General features: G+C 40.9%; 2 long non-coding RNA genes across 12 annotated transcripts in view; one reads left to right on the top strand and one right to left on the bottom strand.

Annotated features, from left to right (window-relative positions):
• Positions 1-3,479: 3,479 nt before the first annotated feature.
• LOC134547506 (uncharacterized) overlaps positions 3,480-22,188 on the bottom strand; it is a 465,000-nt gene continuing 446,291 nt past the window's right edge. For 7 of the 11 annotated variants that reach the window (XR_010079485.1, XR_010079490.1, XR_010079489.1 and 4 more), the window contains one exon: positions 16,605-21,702. This is a non-coding gene — a long non-coding RNA (uncharacterized LOC134547506). Of the gene's footprint in view, positions 7,394-14,577; positions 14,691-15,086; positions 21,703-22,188 lie in introns of those variants that run through there. The other 4 variants (XR_010079492.1, XR_010079488.1, XR_010079493.1 and 1 more) reach the window with 4 other exon arrangements.
• Positions 21,457-22,188, top strand: part of LOC134547507 (uncharacterized) — a 25,974-nt gene continuing 25,242 nt past the window's right edge. Inside the window, exon 1 of the long non-coding RNA XR_010079495.1 lies at positions 21,457-21,579. This is a non-coding gene — a long non-coding RNA (uncharacterized LOC134547507). The remainder of the gene's footprint in view (positions 21,580-22,188) is intronic.

Raw genomic sequence — 22,188 nt, 5'->3', positions numbered from 1 at the left:
CTGCCCTCCAGAATGGAAAATTCCTCTAGAACATCTCCCTAGGAAAAACACCTCCATCAAAACAAACAAATATAAGTGGAATATAAATTCCACTTTTAAATATAAATTCTTTCCAATTTAATTTCACCTGAACCGTGGCTGGGTTTCCTTTGTGAAAACTATCTGAAAATGGACTGAAATGAAATGAAAATAAGTGTTTCCCCTGTTTCATCCTTGTCCTAATTTATATTGTTTGATAGCGTTACTAATAGAAAAGGAGAAAAGGACTTTGTAGGTTCCTGAAATAATTTGAAAAAGACAGGTTCCCAGTCCTATTATCTAAACTTTTTAAAAAGTGCAAGAACTGAAACAATACATTATTGTCAGTGTTTAATGTTGGCTTTGTCAATATTTCTGTATTTATTCTCAATTACAAAACTGACACATTTTTTAGTTAGTATTTTCATTAGTGTTATTTCCTTCCTCCAAGCTGAAATATTTTAGAGAAAGTTTACAGATCTGACAAACAAAGCAATAAACAAAATCAGACAAGGTGATTACTTTTCTAGCAGGGTGCTTTCCTAGTCATGGGTGACATTTCTAATTTTTCTCACAATGGAGTTGTTTAGTAAGCCCCTTTGAGTGCTTCCTCAACCAGCGCCAAATCTCCAAGGCAAATTCCTCACTACTGTTACAATGTGATGCTTCATTCCTGGCATATCTCCTTCTCAGAGCCTGATTATGAGCTAGGGATTATGAACTGATTATATTTAAGGCTCTAATTTGGTTTTTAAAAACAAAACAAAACAAAATTTCCTCTTTGTCATTCCTCATTTTTTAGTCTTTGTACAAAGATCTTTCAAGAGCACCTGAAATTCCACCAGACACAAAAAGAAGAACCTTTGTTCAGGTGAATACCCAGCCATTCTGCCAACCTGTGGCTTTGCAGGGAGCACAGTGAACACCAGTTCTGATTTTAAAATAAGCTGTTGCTTTGGCATTGCTGGAGGGGGGGAAGCAAGTGAACATTATGTCATTTTTTTAATATATACCCATTGTACTCGCCTGGATTCTCCTTAGCTGATATATCAAGCCTTCATTAACTGCAAGATGGATGTGCTAATAGATCCATCAGTTAAACCAAGTTGAGCTGAAGTGTCTTAGACAATAAAGCTTTGTGTAAATTCCAATTCAAGCAATTTCATCAAAAAGCATAGCAAGTAGCTAATCTGGGATAAAAATGTTTTTTATTTCAGTGCCATGTTCTTCATAACATCCTTCACAGATGCTATAACGTTATTTTACTCTTCAGAAAAATATCTAACAACATGATTGTCTCACACCAGGCAGAATCCCAGTGGAAATTAAAATTGCATGCATTTTCTCATCACTCTTTATTTAACAACTGGGAGAGTTTTAATATTTGAAACTCAGCAAGAAAATTGTCTTGAAACACAGAGATTCCTTTGGGGTAGTTTCACTTTTGTTTTGTGTGGACTTTAGCTGAGCAATTTCTTACAGTAATGCAGATCTGTGGATTGCATGGCAGTTAGCAGGACGTTCTGTATGTCTTCTCACCTAATATAGAAGAAAAATATCACAAGGAACATTCTCATAAAATAATTTGAATCAGCTGGCCTTGTTAATAAAGATGCTCTGGTTTAGATTTTTAATTGTTTATTTCAAACCCACATCATTAGCTTTAAAGGTCAACCTGAAAGTGACTCTATTCCTGCATGAAAGGCAATGCAGTTGTGACAGTTCTCAAATTTCCTTTTCCTTTTTCCCTTTTCTCTTTTTTTTTTTCCTTTTTTCCTTTTTTCCTTTTTTCCTTTTTTCCTTTTTTTATTTTCCTTTTTTCCTTTTCCTTTTTCCTTTTCCTTTTCTCCTTTCCCTTTTCTCTTTTCCCTTTTCTCCTTTCCCTTTTTTCCCCTTTCCCTTTTTTCCCCTTTCCCTTTTTTCCCCTTTCCCTTTTTTCCCCTTTCCCTTTTCCCCTTTCCCTTTTCCCCTTTCCCTTTTCCCCTTTCCCTTTTCCCCTTCCCCTTTTTTCCCTTTCCCTTTTTTCCCTTTCCCTTTTTTTCCCTTTCCCTTTTTTTCCCTTTCCCTTTTTTTTTCCATTTCCCTTTTTTTCCATTTCCCTTTTTTTCCCTTTCCCCTTTTTTCCCTTTCCCCTTTTTTCCCTTCCCTTTTTTTCCCTTTCCCTTTTTTTTTCCATTTCCCTTTTTTTCCATTTCCCTTTTTTTCCCTTTCCCCTTTTTTCCCTTTCCCCTTTTTTCCCTTCCCTTTTTTTCCCTTTCCCTTTTTCCCCCTTTCCCTTTTTCCCCCTTTCCCTTTTTCCCCCTTTCCCTTTTTCCCCCTTTCCCTTGTTTCCCCTTCCCCTTGTTTCCCCTTCCCCTTGTTTCCCCTTCCCCTTGTTTCCCCTTCCCCTTGTTTCCCCTTCCCCTTTTTTCCCCTTCCCCTTTTTTCCCCTTCCCCTTTTTTCCCCTTCCCCTTTTTTCCCCTTCCCCTTTTTTCCCCTTCCCCTTTTTTCCCCTTCCCCTTTTCCCCCCTTTCCCTTTTTCCCCCTTTCCCTTTTTCCCCCTTTCCCTTTTTTTTCCCCTTTCCCTTTTTTTTCCCCTTTCCCTTTTTTTCCCCCTTTCCCTTTTTTTTCCCTTTCCCTTTTTTTCCCCTTTCCCTTTTTTTTCCCCTTTCCCTTTTTTTCCCCTTTCCCTTTTTTTCCCCCTTTCCCTTTTTCCCCCTTTCCCTTTTTTTCCCCCTTTCCCTTTTTTTCCCCCTTTCCCTTTTTTTTCCCCTTTCCCTTTTTTTCCCCCTTTCCCTTTTTTCCCCCTTTCCCTTTTTTTCCCCCTTTCCCTTTTTTTCCCCCTTTCCCTTTTTTTCCCCCTTTCCCTTTTTTTCCCCTTCCCCTTTTTTCCCCCTTTCCCTTTTTTTTCCCCCCTTTCCCTTTTTTTTCCCCCTTTCCCTTTTTTTCCCCCTTTCCCTTTTTTTCCCCTTTCCCTTTTTTTCCCCCTTTCCCTTTTTTTCCCCCTTTCCCTTTTTTCCCCCCTTTCCCTTTTTTTTCCCCTTTCCCTTTTTTCCCCCCTTTCCCTTTTTTTCCCCCCTTTCCCTTTTTTTCCCCCTTTCCCTTTTTTTTCCCCCTTTCCCTTTTTTTCCCCTTTCCCTTTTTTTTCCCCTTTCCCTTTTTTTTCCCCCTTTCCCTTTTTTTCCCCCTTTCCCTTTTTTTCCCCCTTTCCCTTTTTTCCCCCTTTCCCTTTTTTCCCCCTTTCCCTTTTTTTTCCCCCTTTCCCTTTTTTTTCCCCCTTTCCCTTTTTTTTCCCCCTTTCCCTTTTTTCCCCCTTTCCCTTTTTTCCCCCTTTCCCTTTTTTTCCCCCTTTCCCTTTTTTTCCCCCTTTCCCTTTTTTTCCCCCTTTCCCTTTTTTTCCCCCTTTCCCTTTTTTTCCCCCCTTTCCCTTTTTTTTCCCCCTTCCCCTTTTTTCCCCTTCCCCTTTTTTCCCCTTTCCCTTTTTTCCCCTTTCACACATGCAAGGTGGGTCAGTCACCTCTGCCTTCCACCCAGGCAACAGGCTCTGCTAAGCCAGGGGCTGATTTTACATCCTAAGCCTTTGAAACTGAGTTTAAATTGGTTGTCTTTGTTTTGTTTGTGCAGAGCCCAGCACAGCAAACACCAGCCCATGATCTGGTTCTAATGTCAGTGGTGTTGTGGAAGGCCAGATATCCATGCCAAAAATTACCTACTTCTGCTGTCATCACCTTGGCCATGCTCAGGATTTTGGTTTGTGTCAGTCATGGGTGACTCTTAGGAGCATCCACAACTCTCACCACATTATTCAACCAGGCTGCCAGTTATTTCTGTTTGCAGACCCCTTTTAAATATTGCACCTCTCATTATTGCAATCTTCAACCCTATCAAAGCCATCATGACTATCTCCTAGTGGATCTTATGCCTGTATTAACATGACTGAGACAAGTACATTAAAATAATTCCCTTTCATAATGCAGCCTGAATAGCAGTATTTGAGGAACAAACAGTAATCTTACTGATAGAAGTTGCTAGTGCCGAACAGCATTTTTTTCTTCTCATTTTCTTTCTATTTTAACAAAGGCAATCAATTTATTTCCACTTTTTCTTGTGAGATTTTGCCTTCTGGGTGAAGAGCATCTTTTATCTCCCCTTCTCCCCCTTTTCCCAAACCTTCTTCTGTGCTCAGAAGATGGAATGTATACGTGATATCCCTTCCAGAAAATATATTCTTCATATATTACAAGTATTGTCATTATGATGTATTAACATAATGCATCATCAGAGAGCTGTCAGGGTGAAGATTTATTACCCTAAAATAAGTTATGATGAGACACTGAGGAATGGGTTGAGAGAATTTTTGTTTATTTTTCTAAATTAAGGACTTTTAAAGTAACTTTTAAAACCCCTTACCTTCACGAAACAATAGAAGGTCACAGAAAAGAGGACTTGAATCAGAAACACCAGAACTCAGAATAAGAATGTAATATATATATATTTTTTCCCCCAGGTAGTTTCTATGAGTTCTGTGAAGTTTTAGTTTCTAGCATAGATGAGTGTTAGTGGGCAGCCCAAGTCATTTTAATCAACCTGAACCAGATTTTATTGTTTATCCTTTAAAGAAAACAGTCACCAAGGCATGAAGACTTGAGCTAAAATTGGCAAACTGTGTTAAAATGGTAAGAGGATAATTGCATATTAGCACAAAAGGCTATTTCCTTATCCAGGTGTGTTCAGTGGACTCACCAAAAGCCTGATAGCATCGCCCTGAATCCAGGGAGAGCTTTTCAGCAGGTTTGCACAGACTTCAGATCAAGCCCCTTCTTTGTATCATGTGGTGAAGCCATGAAACTTGGCACATTTATAGCATTGTAACATAAAGCCATCTGTGTACAAGTACAAACTTTTCCTTATTGCCAAAGTGCTTAATGTAATTACAATCAGGCTTGCTTCTCCTCTGCTCGGTTCATCCACATGCTGAGAAGGATGAAAACTCGCTCTGGTAAAGAATCCCACAGCATCTGAGTTTGTGTGCTGCTTACAGCACTGTGCATTGCTAACCTTGTAAATCTTAGGCACTTTTTGCATTTTAGGAACACACATAAACTTGCAGGATGTCTTACGGGAAAACTCATAATAGAAACGTATCCAAAAATCCAGCCTGGATCCTTTTCTTGCTAACAGCACAAGACACCTGGCTTAGCAGCTCGGTTGTCCTTGCTTCCCTGTCTAGTCCATGAAAAGTCCAAGAGGTGACACACAGTTTGGATGCCTAAGATGGGAATTGCTTTCAGGAGGCAGCTTTTACTCTTTGCTGGATGGAAAATAAATGCAGAGCTCCTGCTCACCTTGTCCACCTCCCAAAGAACGTTGTGTTAATCCTGAGTGTTGGCGAGCAGCTGCAAAGTTGTTGCTAAATCTTAAAATTCAGTCTGTGTTGATTTCAGCTGTGCTCAAGCACAGTGTTACCCCATGGCATTTCCTGTATCCTTGTATTTCCTGTGTTCATGGTGTTGGCATGCAGTTTCTTTCATCTGGATGTGACATTGGTCAGTGTTAGTTAAAAACCAAGGTGGGTTATAGGTTAATGAAAGCACTGTGCCTGCTGCTGACTGATAAATTTCTCATCCTGAAGGAAAATAATGATAAACCACTTGATTTTGGCCAATTTTAGGAGGACAGTTTATTTTATTACCTAAAATGTAGGTGTGAAATTATTGCCAAACTTACAAAATTTACCTCCACTCAAAGTAGAATATATGAATATAGGAAAAAGTTTTCTTCTTCCATGAGTCTCAGAATGGCTTAATCATTACAGTGGCACAGATACATTGGCTCAAGCCAAATTTATTTTGAGGTGTTATCAGAAATGGACATGTACAGATGCTTATAAAGTAACTGCAATTTGCAGGTGCCAAATAAGCAGTTTCTGCACTTTAAGAAGGCTCTACTGGCTCGCCATGAAGGTGTGTAAATATATGCTTATGGTTAAAAATGGAGTCCTCTGCATGGACAACATACCTCCTTCTCAAAAATCCAGCAGGGGTTAGCTTTTCTAAACTGAGATGTAAGAAAGTACAAGACTTTAACTGGTCAAAAATTGTATATCACGTACTCATGATCAACTAATCTGCTTAGTGGAGGGAGGTGGGCCTGATCCTCTGTAGTGGCAGGGGGATGAGCTTATCAGGACCACCGTGGGAAACCTTGGAATTGAGAGAAGATTTGTGTTGGTATCTGTAGCCTGCTGGTAATTAGTTCATTTCTTAATTTTGTGGTGCCAAAAGAAAGGACTTCTGACCCATGCTGCAGTGGTTAAGAGGCAAGTAAGTCTTTCATTTGAAGATTCCTATGGCATTTCTGCTGTCACATATGCTACAAATTAGAAGCTGAAGTGATTTTTGGTGCGTGGATGATGGAGTTGTAAGGGGTATGTCCAAACCCCTGCCCCTCTGTGAGCAGGGTTTAACACTCACATTTAGTGTTGGTAGGGGTGGTTGCTCAGATCACCAGTTAAAACAACCTCAGGCCAGGACATTTTAAAGGAGGTAAAATATCTTGGAGAGACCATATGAAATCTATCATGGAAAACCACTGATAACTCCACATCTTATTAGCCTCAATTAAGTATTTCCATAGGGAACCGTGGAACTGTTTAAAGTCATGATGACACACACACACATTGTTCCATCCAAAGAAATAATCTGTTTTCCAGATTTCCCAATAGCCAAGCTATTTTGTTATTGTTTTGCTTTTTTTTTTCCTTTTCCTCCTTTTAAGAGAAATAATTTATAAGAATTTATCTTGCTACAGATTTAAAGGGAGAAAAGAGGTTTCTTCTGTCCGACTTTTAAATGATGTGCATGACCAAAGATAAATATGTTTTTTATTTCTGGCTGTGGACAGATGCCAGACAAAGCCTTTCATATGACACACCGCTGCTGCAGTAGAGGAGCACTTAAAACACTTCCAGCCAAGTTAGGCCCCCAAGACTTTTCATGAAACTTCACGCAAAACGGTTAAGACCTTTCATTTATTATTTCTTTCCTTCCCTTTTGAACATCTTCAAAGGTTACAAGTGCAACACGCTCGGGGGATGCCAGGCTCCTTCCTGTCACGCTGAGATGGTCTGAAAACCACATTGAAACGTGGGGAAGCTGCAGCTACCACGGGTTGCAGATGAGGGGGTTTGGGGTTTTTTTTTGTCTTCGCTGGCTGTAGATCTCTCCTGCCCCTCCCTGCTTGGTTGGCAGGAGTTGGATGGAGGTCGTGGATGGAGGCTGGCAGAGCAAAGGGTTGCTGTGTTGTTTTGGGGCTGGGGTGGATGGATGGGCTTTGACAATGCGGCTGGATAGGAGTGCTCGCGCAGCTAACGCAAACAGTTTGTAATTGTCAGAGCTGAAAAGTAAAAACATGATTATAAGCCATGCCTAGGATCAGCTTATGTCAGCTTTAAATGATTTAGAAGTCTAGTGTCTGGAGCTGCGTCTTACTTGCCTATAAAACCCCTTAAAGAAGACTTACAGAATGGCATAAGCATGTCACTCCTTTCTTGTGCCTTTATTGTGAAAAGTAACCCTTTGTGTACCTGGCAGGAGACAGGTTTTCAGGACAGATGTGAAACAAAGACTTCCAGATAAGTCAAAAAATACGGAATTTTCCAACTTAAATGGAACGAGACAAATGCCTGGTAACTGTAACTCTCAGAATCTATTGCTTGTCTTTGCTTTATTCAGGGACAGGCTCTGAATAATTAGCTGCTGATGCACCTTGGGCACCTGGTGGCGTTTGCTGCGCCAGGTTTGGGAGCTGTAAAGGATGCAAACTTCTCTGAGAGAGAAGGGAAGTAGCAAAAGAAAGCGTCCTCTGTTACCTAGGGCCTGCCATCATTAGGCCTGACCCTCTCTCATTATCCCCTGCTATCTGCAGCAGACGATGACCTTTGATGACACGGCACAACAGCACTCAAAAGAGCTGCCTTCCTTTAAATTTTGGCTCCTGGCTGCCAAATGTGGGGACCTCTTCCCCACGCTGGATCCAGCCCTCTTGTTACTCAAACACAAGTACAAAAATTAAAATGGTACTAAAGACTGCTCAGCAGCACTGTTTAGGCATGAGGCTGCATTTCCAGCTTTGTTGGAAGGACGTCTGTCTTCCCATCACTAGAGAGTCTGGAGTAGGCTGGAAGCAACTAATTTACCATGTAATAAGATAGGTTCCTGTTGACACAATTCAAGGGCAAAACTATTAAGTCATTAGGGCTAATGTTGTAACATTCTGATACAAAGGCATGGCCAGGGCCTTTCAGATGTACCTCTGACCTTTTGAGGATTAAGTTTCTTCGCAGTTTATTTTTGGTATTTGGAATCTGTCTCTCTCTCTCCTTTTTTTTTTCCCTTCTGCTTCACTTGCATTGATCTTTGGTCTTGTGCAAGGTACAAGCTTGGAGAGCAGCTTCTGCAGTCCTGATTTGTCCCAGTTTTATCAAAGATAAGAATTTATCAAAGAGGATAAGAATTCATCACATTCTTAATCCTGCAATACTAAAACTACATTACATATTCCTTTCCTCAGCCCTGCCCATGGGACTCCTGGTAGGAGGGAGTCAGGGAAATAGAATTGGCTCTCAGGATTCTTCCACAAAATTAGAAGATGAGAATGGCCCCAAACAGTACATCTATGTGTCACTTAAATAAACAGCACATAAAAGTCTCCTGCTATAGCCCTCTGATACTTTGACAAAGTAACTTTTCTCAAATTTAGTAGTATTGCTAATAAGTGGGTGATTATTTCCACCATTGTTTTCTCCAGCTCAGCAGAGCAGGTCTGCACTTGTTTCACTTCCATTGTCAGGGCTGCTGAGTAAGTCCTATGTCTGGAACTTACAACCAAAACATTTTAGGGCATATAAACAGGTCAATAACTTACATAAAGACCTCAATGTTGTTGCCAAAACTACCCAAAATAACAAATTGATTAAGACATTCTTTAACCAGGAAAGCTCTTTTTGCATTATGCTTTTGTTAGTTGCATATTCAATGATGTGGAGAATTCAACAAAAAAAGCTCTGAAAATGTTTTAAATTTGATTTATATTTTGTGGTTTTTTAAATCTAGCTTTCTTATGCATTTAGATTGTCCTTTTGGGTTGCTGGAAAGGGTTCTCTCTCTCTTGAGGAAGAATTAGCAGATCATTCTGTAGAAGGAACTTTGGGGATGCACTGCGTCCAATGAGTTTGTGGCAAGAAGCTGTGGAATGCTATATTCATTAATTTCTGACATATTTTATTTTTGCATTCAGTCTTTTTAAATGTGATGATGCTGTGAAGATGTATTTCATGAAGTTATGTTTGATTTTATTTTGTTTTAATTTTGCTTTCAATGACTTTAAATACAATATAAGTGATGGGGAAAAGGAAGTTGGAGTGAGAAAAAAATCTGCTCTTACATGCCAGCATAGGTCTGGAACGGATGCTCATGGCTGAATTAATAAACTCTGACTGTGGAGGTTTCAAACATGAATTCTGACAGACCCTTCACTATGACAATACAAGTGGGAGTCACAATAATATCATCTGCTGCTGAACATTGCTAGGATGTGAGTACTGTTGTGCCAAAGGTTAATATGCCAGTTTTATTTCCTTCTCTCTACAGCTATAATTTAAATGAGTTGCACACATAAGTGATGTTATATGCATAGGGTTTTGCATTAAGTTTGCTATGTCAGATTTGTTTATAAAAATCATATTTTGAACCACTTGCCCAGGGGCTCCGTTCTGGGAAGCTGCAAGCTGATTTCTTTTAAAGAGGCAGTTTTCATTTTCCACGGATTTTCAATAGAGGTTTTGGAGATCTGAACAGGGAGCTCAGTTTTAAATTCAGCACTTTCCCAGGTTTACAATTAGGTTTAATTACTTAGCAACAGAGAGTCTAATCTAGTTTTACATGTGTGCCACATGACCCTTTCCATACCTTACTGGGATTGGAAGGGCTGCCTGCCTCTCTTGGGGAAAATTGCTTCCAACATTTTTGGAGACCGTTTACAATGTTTTTATTCCTATGCTGCAAAGTTAACATTGCCCATAAACCTAATAGTCACACAGTAGTTAATAAGGGGCAGAAAGTTTTATAGTCTTTTCCGCAGTTGTTAAAAATCTTGCTACTGTAGTTTAGTCCTAGCCACACAAAACCCCATCAGCTGTGAAAAGTAGGATGGTCTGTGTTGGTTTATTCTTGGAAACCAATGGAAGAGGGGACCTTTCCTGAGAATCTAGCTGAATGTAATGAACTTGGGGATTATTTAAATTGCTTGGCTTGTAACATAAACACTCGAGGGCTTGCCAGCAGTGTACCTTCAGGATGTGTGACTTCTCCAAAAAAAATCATTTGGGATTTTTTTTTTCCAGAATCCATTGCAATTAGTGGCACTGTGGCAAAGGATGATTTATTAAATTGCCCTTCAGTGAGAGGAAATAGAATCCATTAATGATGTTGCACACATATTTTTAGTCAGGTTCAGCAAAAAATAGTTTTCTAGCTGTCTTTCTATGTTATGTAAACTAAGAACATTCCCAGGGTACCAGCTGGATTGTCCTTTGGGCCTTGCAGACCTTCGGAATGGTTTTGACCTTCTCCTGCTGGAGGAGATGCTGATGTTCATGCCTGCACCAGCAGAAATGAGGTACTACTCAAAGTTAGTGAGATTTCTACTCATAAACCTGAACTGAAACGGGCTCAAGTGCAATTAGGGATTGGCTGCTAGCACCTCTTGGGTACACCCTTGTTCTTGTTTCTTTACCACGTTGACAGGGAGCAGGAAAGGCCACAGCTTGACAGAGTGGTCACTGGAAGGAGTGGCAGCAGACAGGAAGAGCTCTGAGAAGGAACAGTTCACAGATTTCTCTAAAAGGGAACCTCTTCTGCTTCTGTTAATAACTAAAACAAAAACCCCAAATCCAGCCATTAATAATCCAGAATATTTTCTCAGAGGGTACTTGTTCTGCTAGGATGTGGAAAACAGGTAGTGGGGGCAGAGAGGAATAAACAAAAGCTTATTTGTTTCCAATCTGAAATGCTATGGACACTTTTAAGAGCTTTTAAGAACAATGATACTGCATGCTGTCTGAAAGAGCAGAGTTCTAAACTACTTGGCTGCCATAACTGTGCTTCAGTTCTTGAAATGGGATTTCCTGTAAATTTCATCTTCCATATTTTCATCTTCCTGTGTTGCCTGGGGTTGAAGACTGCTCTGTGTTACATTTCTAAAATGCATTTTTCCACAGATTACCAGTGCATACTTTGTTCCTTACATCCTAACTCTGTTCTCCCATGCCCCCTCTGAGGAGAGGGTGGTGCATTACCTTGGAGAAGCTTGGCACCACCCACACTGGGTTGGCATCCTCTGAAAACAGCGTGCAGTCAGTGGAGTACAATTCTGTGGGTTTGGTGTTAAATTCTGTGGGGCTTTTAAATGCAGGGGACAGATCTTTTAACAATGATGGTAGTGAAGACTGTGTTGTGCTAGTGGTGGGCAGATGCTTTAAGGGGAAGAGTCTGTGAACAAGAGCTCCACACTTACTTCCCTGTGTGCTGTGCCAAAGTATGGCTCAAATACCATGCTATAATCGAGGTCTAAAAAGGAAATGGTGCTATTCACTCAATAATTTCTGAGACCTGTTGCATGACAACACTACTGGATTAATTTTGAGGTACATATATGGAAGCACCCATGTAATTATCTGTCTAAAAATACAGCACTGCCTTTTCTGGGTTGGTTTATAAAGAGTGGTTGCGTAAAACTTTATCAAGATGCTTAATACACTTGCCATGCTCTTCTTGGGCTGAACTGTGACTGGGAAAATAAACTTAGCATGGCAGTGGTTGCAATGCCTTCAGAGTCTGGCCAGCTCAGTGCTCTGGATGTGATTCTGCACATCTGAAATTCCCATAGGACGCAGGCTGGATGTTAATGGGGTGGGAATGGGTAGGGAATAGAAGCAGGTCCCTGTGCTGAACCCTTCCCACACAGGCTGGCTTCCTTTCTCCTTGGGGACCTGCACCCGTGGTCTGGTGCCAAATACCTTCTGCTTAACCACAGGGGTGAGCCAGAACCTCCTCCTTGGTGCCTGGAGAAAGCTGTGGGGGCACAGAGGGAGAACCCTGAGATGCTCCTAGAAATATGTAGGTTTCTCTACCCTTGATTTTTCACCCTAGATGTGGATTTTTCACTCTAGAGCCATGTAGAGCCTTCAGCATGGGTCGGCCCCAAACGTGGAGTCTGCTGCTGCCTGGCAGGCTGCTCCTATCAGGAAACTTTGCTCTGGAAAACAGACTTGTCTTTGTGCAGTACGTTTGCTCTCCTTGATCCCAAAACCACTGAAATCAACAGCGTTTTGAAGTCAGTTTCCACTGATTTCCATGGTCTGGAGATTAGATTTCGCTGCCTTTTCAACTCTGCATCTCAACAATTCCTTGCTACCTCACTCTGGGTATTTTTTCCCCAGTGTGGGATAAAAAGATGCTCTTTAAGATGACAAGACTTAAATAACTGGGCACTGTGCATGGAAACTGCAGCTCTGTTGTCAGCCCTATTTCACAGACAAGAAAAAGCTGTATCTGCAGTCATACCTCCAAACTGCAGCAAACCCAGCAGCAGATCCACCTTTCGTTCTGTAGATATTCTAGTATAAAGAAGTTTTTCAGCTTCATTTTAATTTGCAAATATTTCCAAACATCTTTCCTTATGCACAGTCCCTTCCAAATACAGCTGTGAACGGTTGCATTGCTGGGTTTTTTGGGTTTTTTTGGTGGGGTTTTTTTTCTTTTTTTCATTTTCTTTTCTTTGTTGCAGTTGCTAACAGTTTGTGAGTCAATTGATTATGGGTAAAAATATAGTAATAGGTAATTCAGCCTTTTTATTGTTGTTCTGATTGAGATGGAATAGTACAGGGAAAATGCACTGTTATTTCCAATTTGAAATGGAGAATTTTTTTTCCCTAAGTTGTGCTGACTTATAAGCTTCAACATTCCTAACTTTGACTAAGAACTAGGGTCCTTAAAAGACAGACTGAGACCCTTTTCAGATTTTCCATTACCCAGGAAGTATCCTTAGTTCAGCAACCAGTCAGGGGAGGCAGCTGGAGAACAATATTGTAAGTGACACTTTAGAATTGTGGGTTTCTCAGTATTTATCCACCCCTGCATTTTCAGCTTGAAGGTACCCATGTTTTTGTGTGTCACGTAATAAATTACAGAATGTTTACATGCAATTAGGTGTGTGACTACGGAGGAGGAAACACTGGGAAACAGGATTTTCCAGAGGCAGTAGCTAGTTCAGAGGCCCAGAGCCAGTGCAGTGGCTGTTGTCAGGGAGGGCTGAGTGGCAGTTCTAATTACCAGTGTCTGCACAGGTTTCTCATAGGAAGGTACAAGCTGTCACCATCCCTTGCCAATCACATGAGAACTGACCCGGGGAGAACATCAGCTGAAGGTGAGTGTACACATCCAATAAACCCTGTCCCCGCTGCATTGGCTTATTTTTAGGATTGTCCTGATGAGACATTCAGCCTGTATCATAAAACCTTCAGCTGAGCAGAAAATACACGGAATGATGATGACTTTAAATTTGGGTTCTTGTCCTCTGGGGCATGAATTCAGAGTGCTTCAGATACAATTTGATAATGTACTGAATACTGAAAGAAGGGAGAATCTGTAGATGAGTTCATAAAGACAGAGCATTTCTGCAATGCTGGTGCTCTCCCAATCAAAGGAAGCAAAATGAACTTTTTTTCTTAATTTTACTGCAAATGTTATACTTAATTTTCAGGGGAACCATGCCCTCTATTTAAGATGTTTCTCAAAAACAGAACATTTAAAGTTAGCGTGTAAATTTATGCTCACAAATGACACACCATATTCTGATTTTTTTTTTCACCTTCTTCCATTGAATGTATTAGAGTCTTGTTCTTGAACATAGTTTAGACAATGCATGTGTCACGAGCAATGATGAATCAAAGAAAGAAAGCATCCAGAAAGGGAAGTTAACCAGACAGGTAGGCCCTCATCAGCATCACATTCTGTTCCATAGCCACAATAACAGTAATTGAGTCAGACACATGGATTTTAAGTGCCTCTTAAAGAGGAAAGTTAGGGAGAGACACTGTGGAAAGAAAATTATACACTGAAATGTGGCATCTCCGTTTTGCAGCTGCCAGCCTCCCTCTGTCAGTAGCCACAGCTGTTGCCTTTTCTTCTAAACTTAGCAGGGGATGGGTGAAACTAAAGAAAAGCAGGGCAGGCGCTTTAGCTGATAAGGAGGTGTGGCTCCAAGTCCCTCTGTGTAATCAAAGGAAACCTTTAATAAGCTTGAACTCTCGGGAGAGCGGGAGTTGTTTTTGTGAGGACAGAAGCTCCCCCTGGGGAGATGTGTGCCTGCCTGGTGGGTGGTTGCACACTCGGGATGCTCCTCTCGGCCCTTGGTGCACCAGCTGGGTTTTCCTCAGTTCTGCTGCTTTGCCACTTGTGTTTTGTCCATCTTGGGCAGCACGCTTGCTCTCGGTGTCATCTCCACCAGTGAGTGAAACAGAATGTTTGTCCAAAAAAAGGAGGAAAGCCAATCTCCGCTTCTGCTGCTGACTGAGTATGATCTTGTAACGTTTGGTCCTCAACGCCAAAGTCAAACCTGATGCATTCCAAACCTGGGGTGATGAAAAGCACAGGCTGGTTGTATCAGCACTTGATGTCACTCGTACCAGTTTTCAGTCAGGGTCTTGCTGTACTCTCACTGAATTTGTGTGGCTGCTTTGGGTGTTTTGGGTTATTTTAAGCATCAGCTTTAGACAGGATGAGACTAAATGTGAATATTAACTTTTTTCCTCCCTTTGTGTTGTAGAAGAAAATGTGGAGACATGATGTGACATTAAAAACAAATGCAAAGACTGAAACAAATAATCCACCATTTGTGATTTACTTTTTCAGCCTTTTTTTTTCCCCTCTTTTCTTTAATGCAGTCTTATGCTTAAAAGCCAGTTCTCTGCTCTTTGATCTGCTGCCTCGGGATTTTTGGGTGCTTTGTCTTTCCATGTGAAAGTCACCTGCCAGTGATGATTTGGGGAGGTGAACAACATGCAGATGTAGATGATGTCAGACGTGTTCCTGCCCCCGTTCACACAGTCTGAGGCAGTCTGGCCGTGAAGGGTGCTCCTGGTGCAAGGGGCTGCTGATGTAGCATGGGAGGACTCTCCAAGGTCACCAAATCTGGTGTGGTTTTGCCCTGTAAGAAACAGTCCTGGGACAGAGTTACCTGCTGAATGTCTTTCACCTCAAAGGGGTGCAGTCAGCTCCAGCGCAGAAGTTGTGGGTGATTTAACGTGAGCTGTGGATAATCAGGAGAGAAATAGGAATATGACTGCCTGAAAACAGAGATACAGCCCTCTGCTTGTGGGTGAGATTCACCAGGGGACAAAACACTCCTTGCACCAAGCAGGACAAAGCTGATGGGCAGTGAACTGTTGTGTGAGCCACTGGCTGCAAGGAGGAGAAGGTCCTATGGAAGCAGGAAATGTGGATGTTTGTGTCATATACAGAAAATTTGGCCTGGCCTGCATGCCAGATGATATCCTTCCATCTGGTGAAGCTGAAGATGCTGGGAACAGGGAGAGGAGGAAGGGGACCATACCCAAGTTAGATCCAGGCACAATGTGTAGTGGAATGAAATAAAATATTTCTTGAAAAATGACGGATGAGGGCTACAGCTCCTAACCCCTGCGGTAGTTTTGTCACTTTTATCTTCAGGGTGGAGATCACTGCATGCCAGGCTGCATTCCTTCATAGCATCTGAATCATTCTTATTGTCTCCACAAGCTGAAAATGAGAAACAGACTGGCAGGAAAGTTAAAATTTTCAAGGTGAAAAGAGCAAGGAATTGCCTGATTTGGGTTTGTTTTGGTTCTGTTCTTTTTTTTTTTTTTTTTTAAGGTTTATAAGTTCCTATTGTGTTTTTGCAGATAATAACACGCTAAATTTTATGATTCCTTTGTTTTAAACAAAAGTATAGTTTCCTATATTTTGAAGGCAAGCTAGATCACCTGAATAAAAGAATAAAAGGGCTTTCTTCAGTGCTGTCTATATCCAGTCTGGCTTTCCGTGAGCTGCATGAAGGAGAAACACTTCCAAGGCACCAGTGGTTGCCATATCCTGTATGCAAAAAGATTCCATAAATGTCTGAAAACAGATGGAATGCAACTTTGGAGGAATAAATGGATTTTTAATTTTCTGAACATTTTGGATTCCATCTGGTTGAGGTAACTAAGTGACCTACTAGAGTACTTTTACCTTTCTTGTATAATGGAAATACAGCTTGCATTGCTGTTGACTGACACATTCCTCATTAGTTCATGGGGTTTACTTGCTCATACATTTGCTTATTTTTTAAAACTTTTGCCTGCATATCAGGGGATGTGCCTCTTCCCACATGTCAAATCTCAGTGTTGGCCCTCTCTCAGGTCATGATTTATTCTTGCAGCTGGTAAGGAGAAGTTCTAAACCACCTGCCTAAGCCCACCTGACAGTAGTGGGAGTTTAAAGAGCTTACATACCTTAGAGTTATCTCCTTTTCTTTTTTTTTTTTTTTCCCAAGCATTGGCACATGGGAAAAAAAATGCCCTTAGTTTTCTGTCTTACAAAGAATAAGAATGAGTAGAGGCTTTGTGTACAGGCACTAATTAGGTGGATTATTTCTGTTTATTGTTTTTTGTTACTGCCATTTAGAATGTTGTTAAATGAGTGAGAGTAAATACATGTGTGTTTTTAAACAGGAAATGAGCACTTCTCTATGAATAGGAAATACAGGCAGCTTGAACTCACAAGAAAGAAGTCATAAAATATACTACTCTATATAAAAAATTGATGACCTAGGTTTATGGGAAAGACCAGTTTTGTGCCTTTCACCTCAGTGAAAGGTAGAAACCAAATCTATTCACCCTCCTTGATAGAGATGATGTGTCTTTAAAATCACTAATTTTAAGCCCATGCTCAAAGTTGCACTACCTATGAGGTCGATTATTTATGACTGCCATACTGCCATTCAGAAAATTCTACTCAGAGTACGTATTTTCCTGCTGATAAGTTCCTAATTAATAGTTAGTAGGATATTGACAATGTATTTGATATTAGTTTTCATACTTTTTGGCACTTGGGAACATTTCTCAGGGTTCTCGCTATGAATATGGATAAAACATTCCAAAGAATGGGGAATAACAGCATTTTTTAATTTTTTTTTTTTTTTTAAGGGTTGTTAGTGAGACTCTTTTCCACTTCTGGAACCAAGTATATTTGTGTTTCATTAACAGCTGTTCCATTTTAGGATGGCAAGTTTCAGCCTGAAATCACTGAAAAGTTTCCCCTTTTTGCCTGATGTGTTACTGCTGAGTAAAAACAGCGCGTTTGCTCGGTCCTTAATAGGACAAAATATAACATTTTCCACTGCAGACAACATTTATATGAAACCCTGGTCACCATAACCCCGTAATTCAAAGTAGGCTTGTTTCTCCTCCCTGAAATTCGTGATTATGAACTTTCTGAGGGCTGGCAGGAGCACACACGGGTCCAGCCAGCAGAGCTCAGGATGTGGTGCAGTCGTGTTTTGAGTGTCTTTTGCTGGGGTCCAGGAGTAAGTTTGCCTTGTATGGCATTGAGAAAATTGAATTCTCTTTTGCATTATGCCCTTATGTAATTGCATTACTGTCTCTGAAGCCTTTTTGCCCCTCTTAAGTGATTAAAAGTCTCCTTACACAAATTTGGGCTTGGTAGACACATGTAAACCTCCTTATACAGAATGTAAGTGGCTGAAAGGCTCTCAGCTTCCAGCACAGAGGATTTGCTGCTTTGTGATTTTTCTAAGAGTTTAGGGTTTTCTAAGAGAAGTCTGTATCCTGCCAGTAGTACTCATCACATGCTCTCTCCTTTGTATAATTGAGAAAATTATGAATATAATGAAAACAGCTCAGTCTAAATAAGTTCTCTATCCACAGTTAATAAAATAGTATCTACCCTCAGAGACCTGGAATTTCTCAGCAAACACTTTTAGTTAAACAAAGCATTTTGTGTACCTACAGTAAAAGTGATATTTATTTTTTCATTATTCATGAAACAGCTTTAATGTCACTGCATACCAGAGCTCATGCTGGGTTGTAGCTGAAGATGTCATTCACAATAAACATGAGCTGCTGTGACACTGTGATGGCAGAAGGTGAAGAATCTCTTTTCTTGTGCAAGGGCACACATGTGTCTCTGTGTGTGAGAGAGGGAAGGGATTTGATTGTGTTTACAAGATTCATTCATGGCACAGCAGGCAGTAGTCACATTGTAATATTCACCTTAACATAGCTAATTTGATTTTCAACCTGGTTGTCATGCATTTAGAAATAATGATACATGAAAATATGTGCTCTAGCAGTGCATTTTAAATAAGGTTGCACACTTTAAGTCAGAATATATTAGAGGTAAGCATTGATTTTTTTTTTTTTTTTTTCTGCAGTTGCAGGAGTCCTGGAAAGCACTACTCCATGTATGTTTCAAAATTTCCAAGAGGAAAGCAAGTTCCAATGGATAAGTCTCAGGGACTGCTACCATTTCTGGGCTGAACTCAACAGGATGGGTTTCCCCCATATCTGACATCTCTGAAGATGTGCAAGTTATTTTTTTCATTTTAGATCTTCACATACTAATGGAATTTCATTTCTGAGTTCCAAGTTGTCTTCTAACCGGAAAATGAAGAGCAAAAAACTCCTGAGGCCTTTCTGCCCTTCTCACTGAAAGGAGAATGAACAGCCTGGTCATAGGATGAATGTTGTCTTGGGTCACCATCAAGATCCTGACCTGCCTAAATGATGTGAGACAAGGAAAGAGGTATGATGATGTTTGTCAAGAGCAGAGCCTCATTACTGCATCCTGGAGCAGCCTGAGAGATAAGGGGATCTATCAGCAATTTAATTATAGTTGTAACACATTGGCCTTCATGCGAGACAAAAAAGGAATCTGCTGTTTGCACTGTGAGATTTCAAGCTCAATTTAAATCTAAAGAGAGTGGACGTGGCTGGGCATGATTTTGTGAATCACCTCCAGCACATTTGCACACAAAAAAAAGCAGGTATAATTCTCCTGAAGTCAATAGAGTTGAGCTTGTTTATAGGAATGGGGCATTTGGCCCAAATCCAGTTGGAGCCTTTGCAGTATAACACCTCTGAATCTTCAGAGGTTTTCTTTAGAGTCATTAATATTGAGGCTATGTGTACCCAACGTAATTATCCATTGCTGTTTGAGCCTGGCCCAGGAATTGTTTCACAACATGTTGCCTCATTAGTAAAATATAATGGAAAAAAAGAAAACCCAGAAACAAACTGGAAACTAGGAAAATAAGGGTGGTAAAAGGAGGAGAGTGTGAAGAAAACAAACATGGTGGGGTGAGATCCTCTGATGGTGTAAATCAGTATCACCTTCTGTGTGTGGGGGGGGGGAGCACAATTTCCTGGAGGCACCATTTTATCTTTAATTTCCATTAGGTCTTTCATTAACACACCACAGTCCCCTCTGCCTAACTGCTCCTGCTGTGCCAGTGATCATACAGTATGTAATGTCAAGTCTGTCTTAATCAGGACTGGGATCAATTAAAAAGCCCGATATTCAAATTATGTTTGTAGCTCCTAAAGTGTTGCCACACTTATTCCCCGAGAACAGAAGTATGTTGAACACTGTTCCACAGCACATGGTTTTCAGAGTACATTTTGCATTATGTTTTCACTTCAATAAAAACCAAATTTGTACCCATTGCTTTGAATGCCCAGAGGAGCTTTAGGCAGGAACACCCCAGGCCTGGACTGACCCTGATTTTACTGGTGGCATCTCGGTTAGAGGATGATTCACCCAGCCTGCATAATTAACAACGAGCTACATACAATCACTTAGGGAGATGATTCATCCTATAGGTGGGCTGAAAAAGGGCCTAAATATGATAATTCCTCCCTGGTAATTCTAAAAGGTTGTCTCTGTTGACTGGGCTGTTAATTTAGGGATGTGGGATTAACCTGGAACACAATTACAGGTTGTGTAGGGAGAGGTATGTGAAATCAGAGTGCGAAAATCCCATCACAGGGGCAGCCCATACCCCTAAAAGTGGGATCAGGAAAAAATAAATTCCAAAGGGCACAAAGTTCACGAGCTGCTCCTGAAATCTGCAGCTTCAGGGAAGAAGACAGTAAAAGTTTGTGAACATAAATAGCGACTTTACAGGAACTTGACAAACCCCATACTTTTATAGTTATTTGCACATAATTGCCCGTCACATAATTCACTGCAGAAGAGAGATTCCCTTTGATTCCAGGCAGAGTTGGCATGAGCCCAGGCATTTCTACACAGGAAAGGAACAAACCCAGAGCCACTTTAATACGGTCTGGGGAGTGAAGGGAAGTCTGGGGAGTGAAGGAGTGAGCTCCACTGCACTAGGAGTTGAATTCATCCAGGTCCTTGTAACCCTGCTTTAGCTATGATTGGTAATGGAGACTGACTTTACTCTCGTTAGCTCTCTCCAACAAATAAGCTTTCACTCTATGTCCCTTCACTGGCTCCCCCTGCCCTGAAACCAGTCTCCTGATTAACGAGATAGGGAAAATTTTAGGAACAGGGCCAAACTGGGGGGGAGAGATTTTTTTTTTTGGCTCTTTTCAACTCTCAGAGGGCCGCGCTGTGGAAAGCTGACCCGCTAGTCAGAGGAAGAAATCCCTGCAAACATTACTGCTGAGTTCCATCGAAATGAAAAGACTGCAGAATCCTTTTGTCGTCCCGAAAATATGCATAGCTAAACGCCAATTCACTCACCCTGAACAAAATAGCTGCAAACATTTGTTTTAACAATATGGAGGCCTGAAGAAATGTGTAATTTCACAGCAGCAACTGAACATTTATATTGCGAACGTTGACCTAACTTCTAAGCTCCTGTAGGAAACTCTAAAATTGTTTAGCAAGCAGGGCTTTCTAAGCTGAGAATCAAGCTGTGAGAAAGAATAAAAAAAAAAAGAGCATTTATTTAAACATTTTCAGAAGCCCCTAAAAATGCCGTTTTCACACAGTAAATCCGCTGCACTTGAATGTCTGCTGGCTTTCTGAAAGGAATGCTCTTCACTGGGATGCAGCCTGCTGTGGTCAAGTATGATGGAAATAAAAAGTGTTGCTAATGGTGATTGAAAAGGATTCCCACTGCTGCTGGCTAGTGTTGGTTTTAGATGGGCCAACTCCGTCAAACAGAGAGCAACAAGAGACAGTAAACTTTCTCTAAGGCTCCCTAAACTTTGAGTCACCTCTTCTCCCCTTCCTTTTAATACCAGCCTGGCCCATTGTTTCCCTGCAGAGCTTTATATTAACTCAGTGCGGACCAGACTGCCACTGGAGATGTAAAGATGCAGATTCTCACACAAGGGCAACACACTAAAAAGGAAAGAACCACGACAACAGGCACTGGTGCAGCAGCAAGTCAACAAGCCCAAAATACTTCTGCACCCTGGGTTAGATCAAGAAACAAAGTTGTACTCAAGGGTGAGTATTCAGCCATCCTCTTAAACTGGGGTACTTCACACTGGTGGCAGCTTCAGGAGCATGGCTTGGTTGTGTCAGGCACTTCAGCTTCTTAAGGGAATTTGGCTTTTTTTATTCTGCTCTCTGCAAAAAAAAAAAAAAAAAAAAAAATCTCTCTATGACTGCTTTCTTGGGCACAAGAAAATTTTAATAAAGATTTGGTTTCCTGATGAACTGAAAAAAAAAATATTTTAAAGTTAAGGCATAGACTAGAACTTGACTTAGTGGCTGTAACAACCTCCTTGGGCCTCACTTTTTCCCTGGTGAAAACAGGGTTGCTGAACTACTCAGAAAGAGCTGCAAGTGAAAACACCCAGGTGAAAGACGTCTTTGTGTTGGGAAAGTTCTCCCCATATAACATAAATAACCTTATCATGCTTTATAGACACTGAAGGGCAGCAGCATTTTCCTGCTGGAGGTATCAGCAAAGATGAAGTCACACAGAAGAAACAGCTCAAGATGGGATGCTACTGAGTGAGAGCTATGCTATCCCTTATCTCATTTGGAGGTTGGTAAAGGGCTTTCCAGATTCCTGCTGTGAATTTGTCTCAGTGTTTTTTAAGGGCCCTT

Source organism: Prinia subflava, chromosome 2, assembly GCF_021018805.1.
Source record: "Prinia subflava isolate CZ2003 ecotype Zambia chromosome 2, Cam_Psub_1.2, whole genome shotgun sequence".
Classification (NCBI taxonomy): Eukaryota; Metazoa; Chordata; class Aves; order Passeriformes; family Cisticolidae; genus Prinia; species Prinia subflava.
Note: the sequence above shows the minus strand (reverse complement) of the source record. Positions and strands in the feature narration are given on the sequence as shown.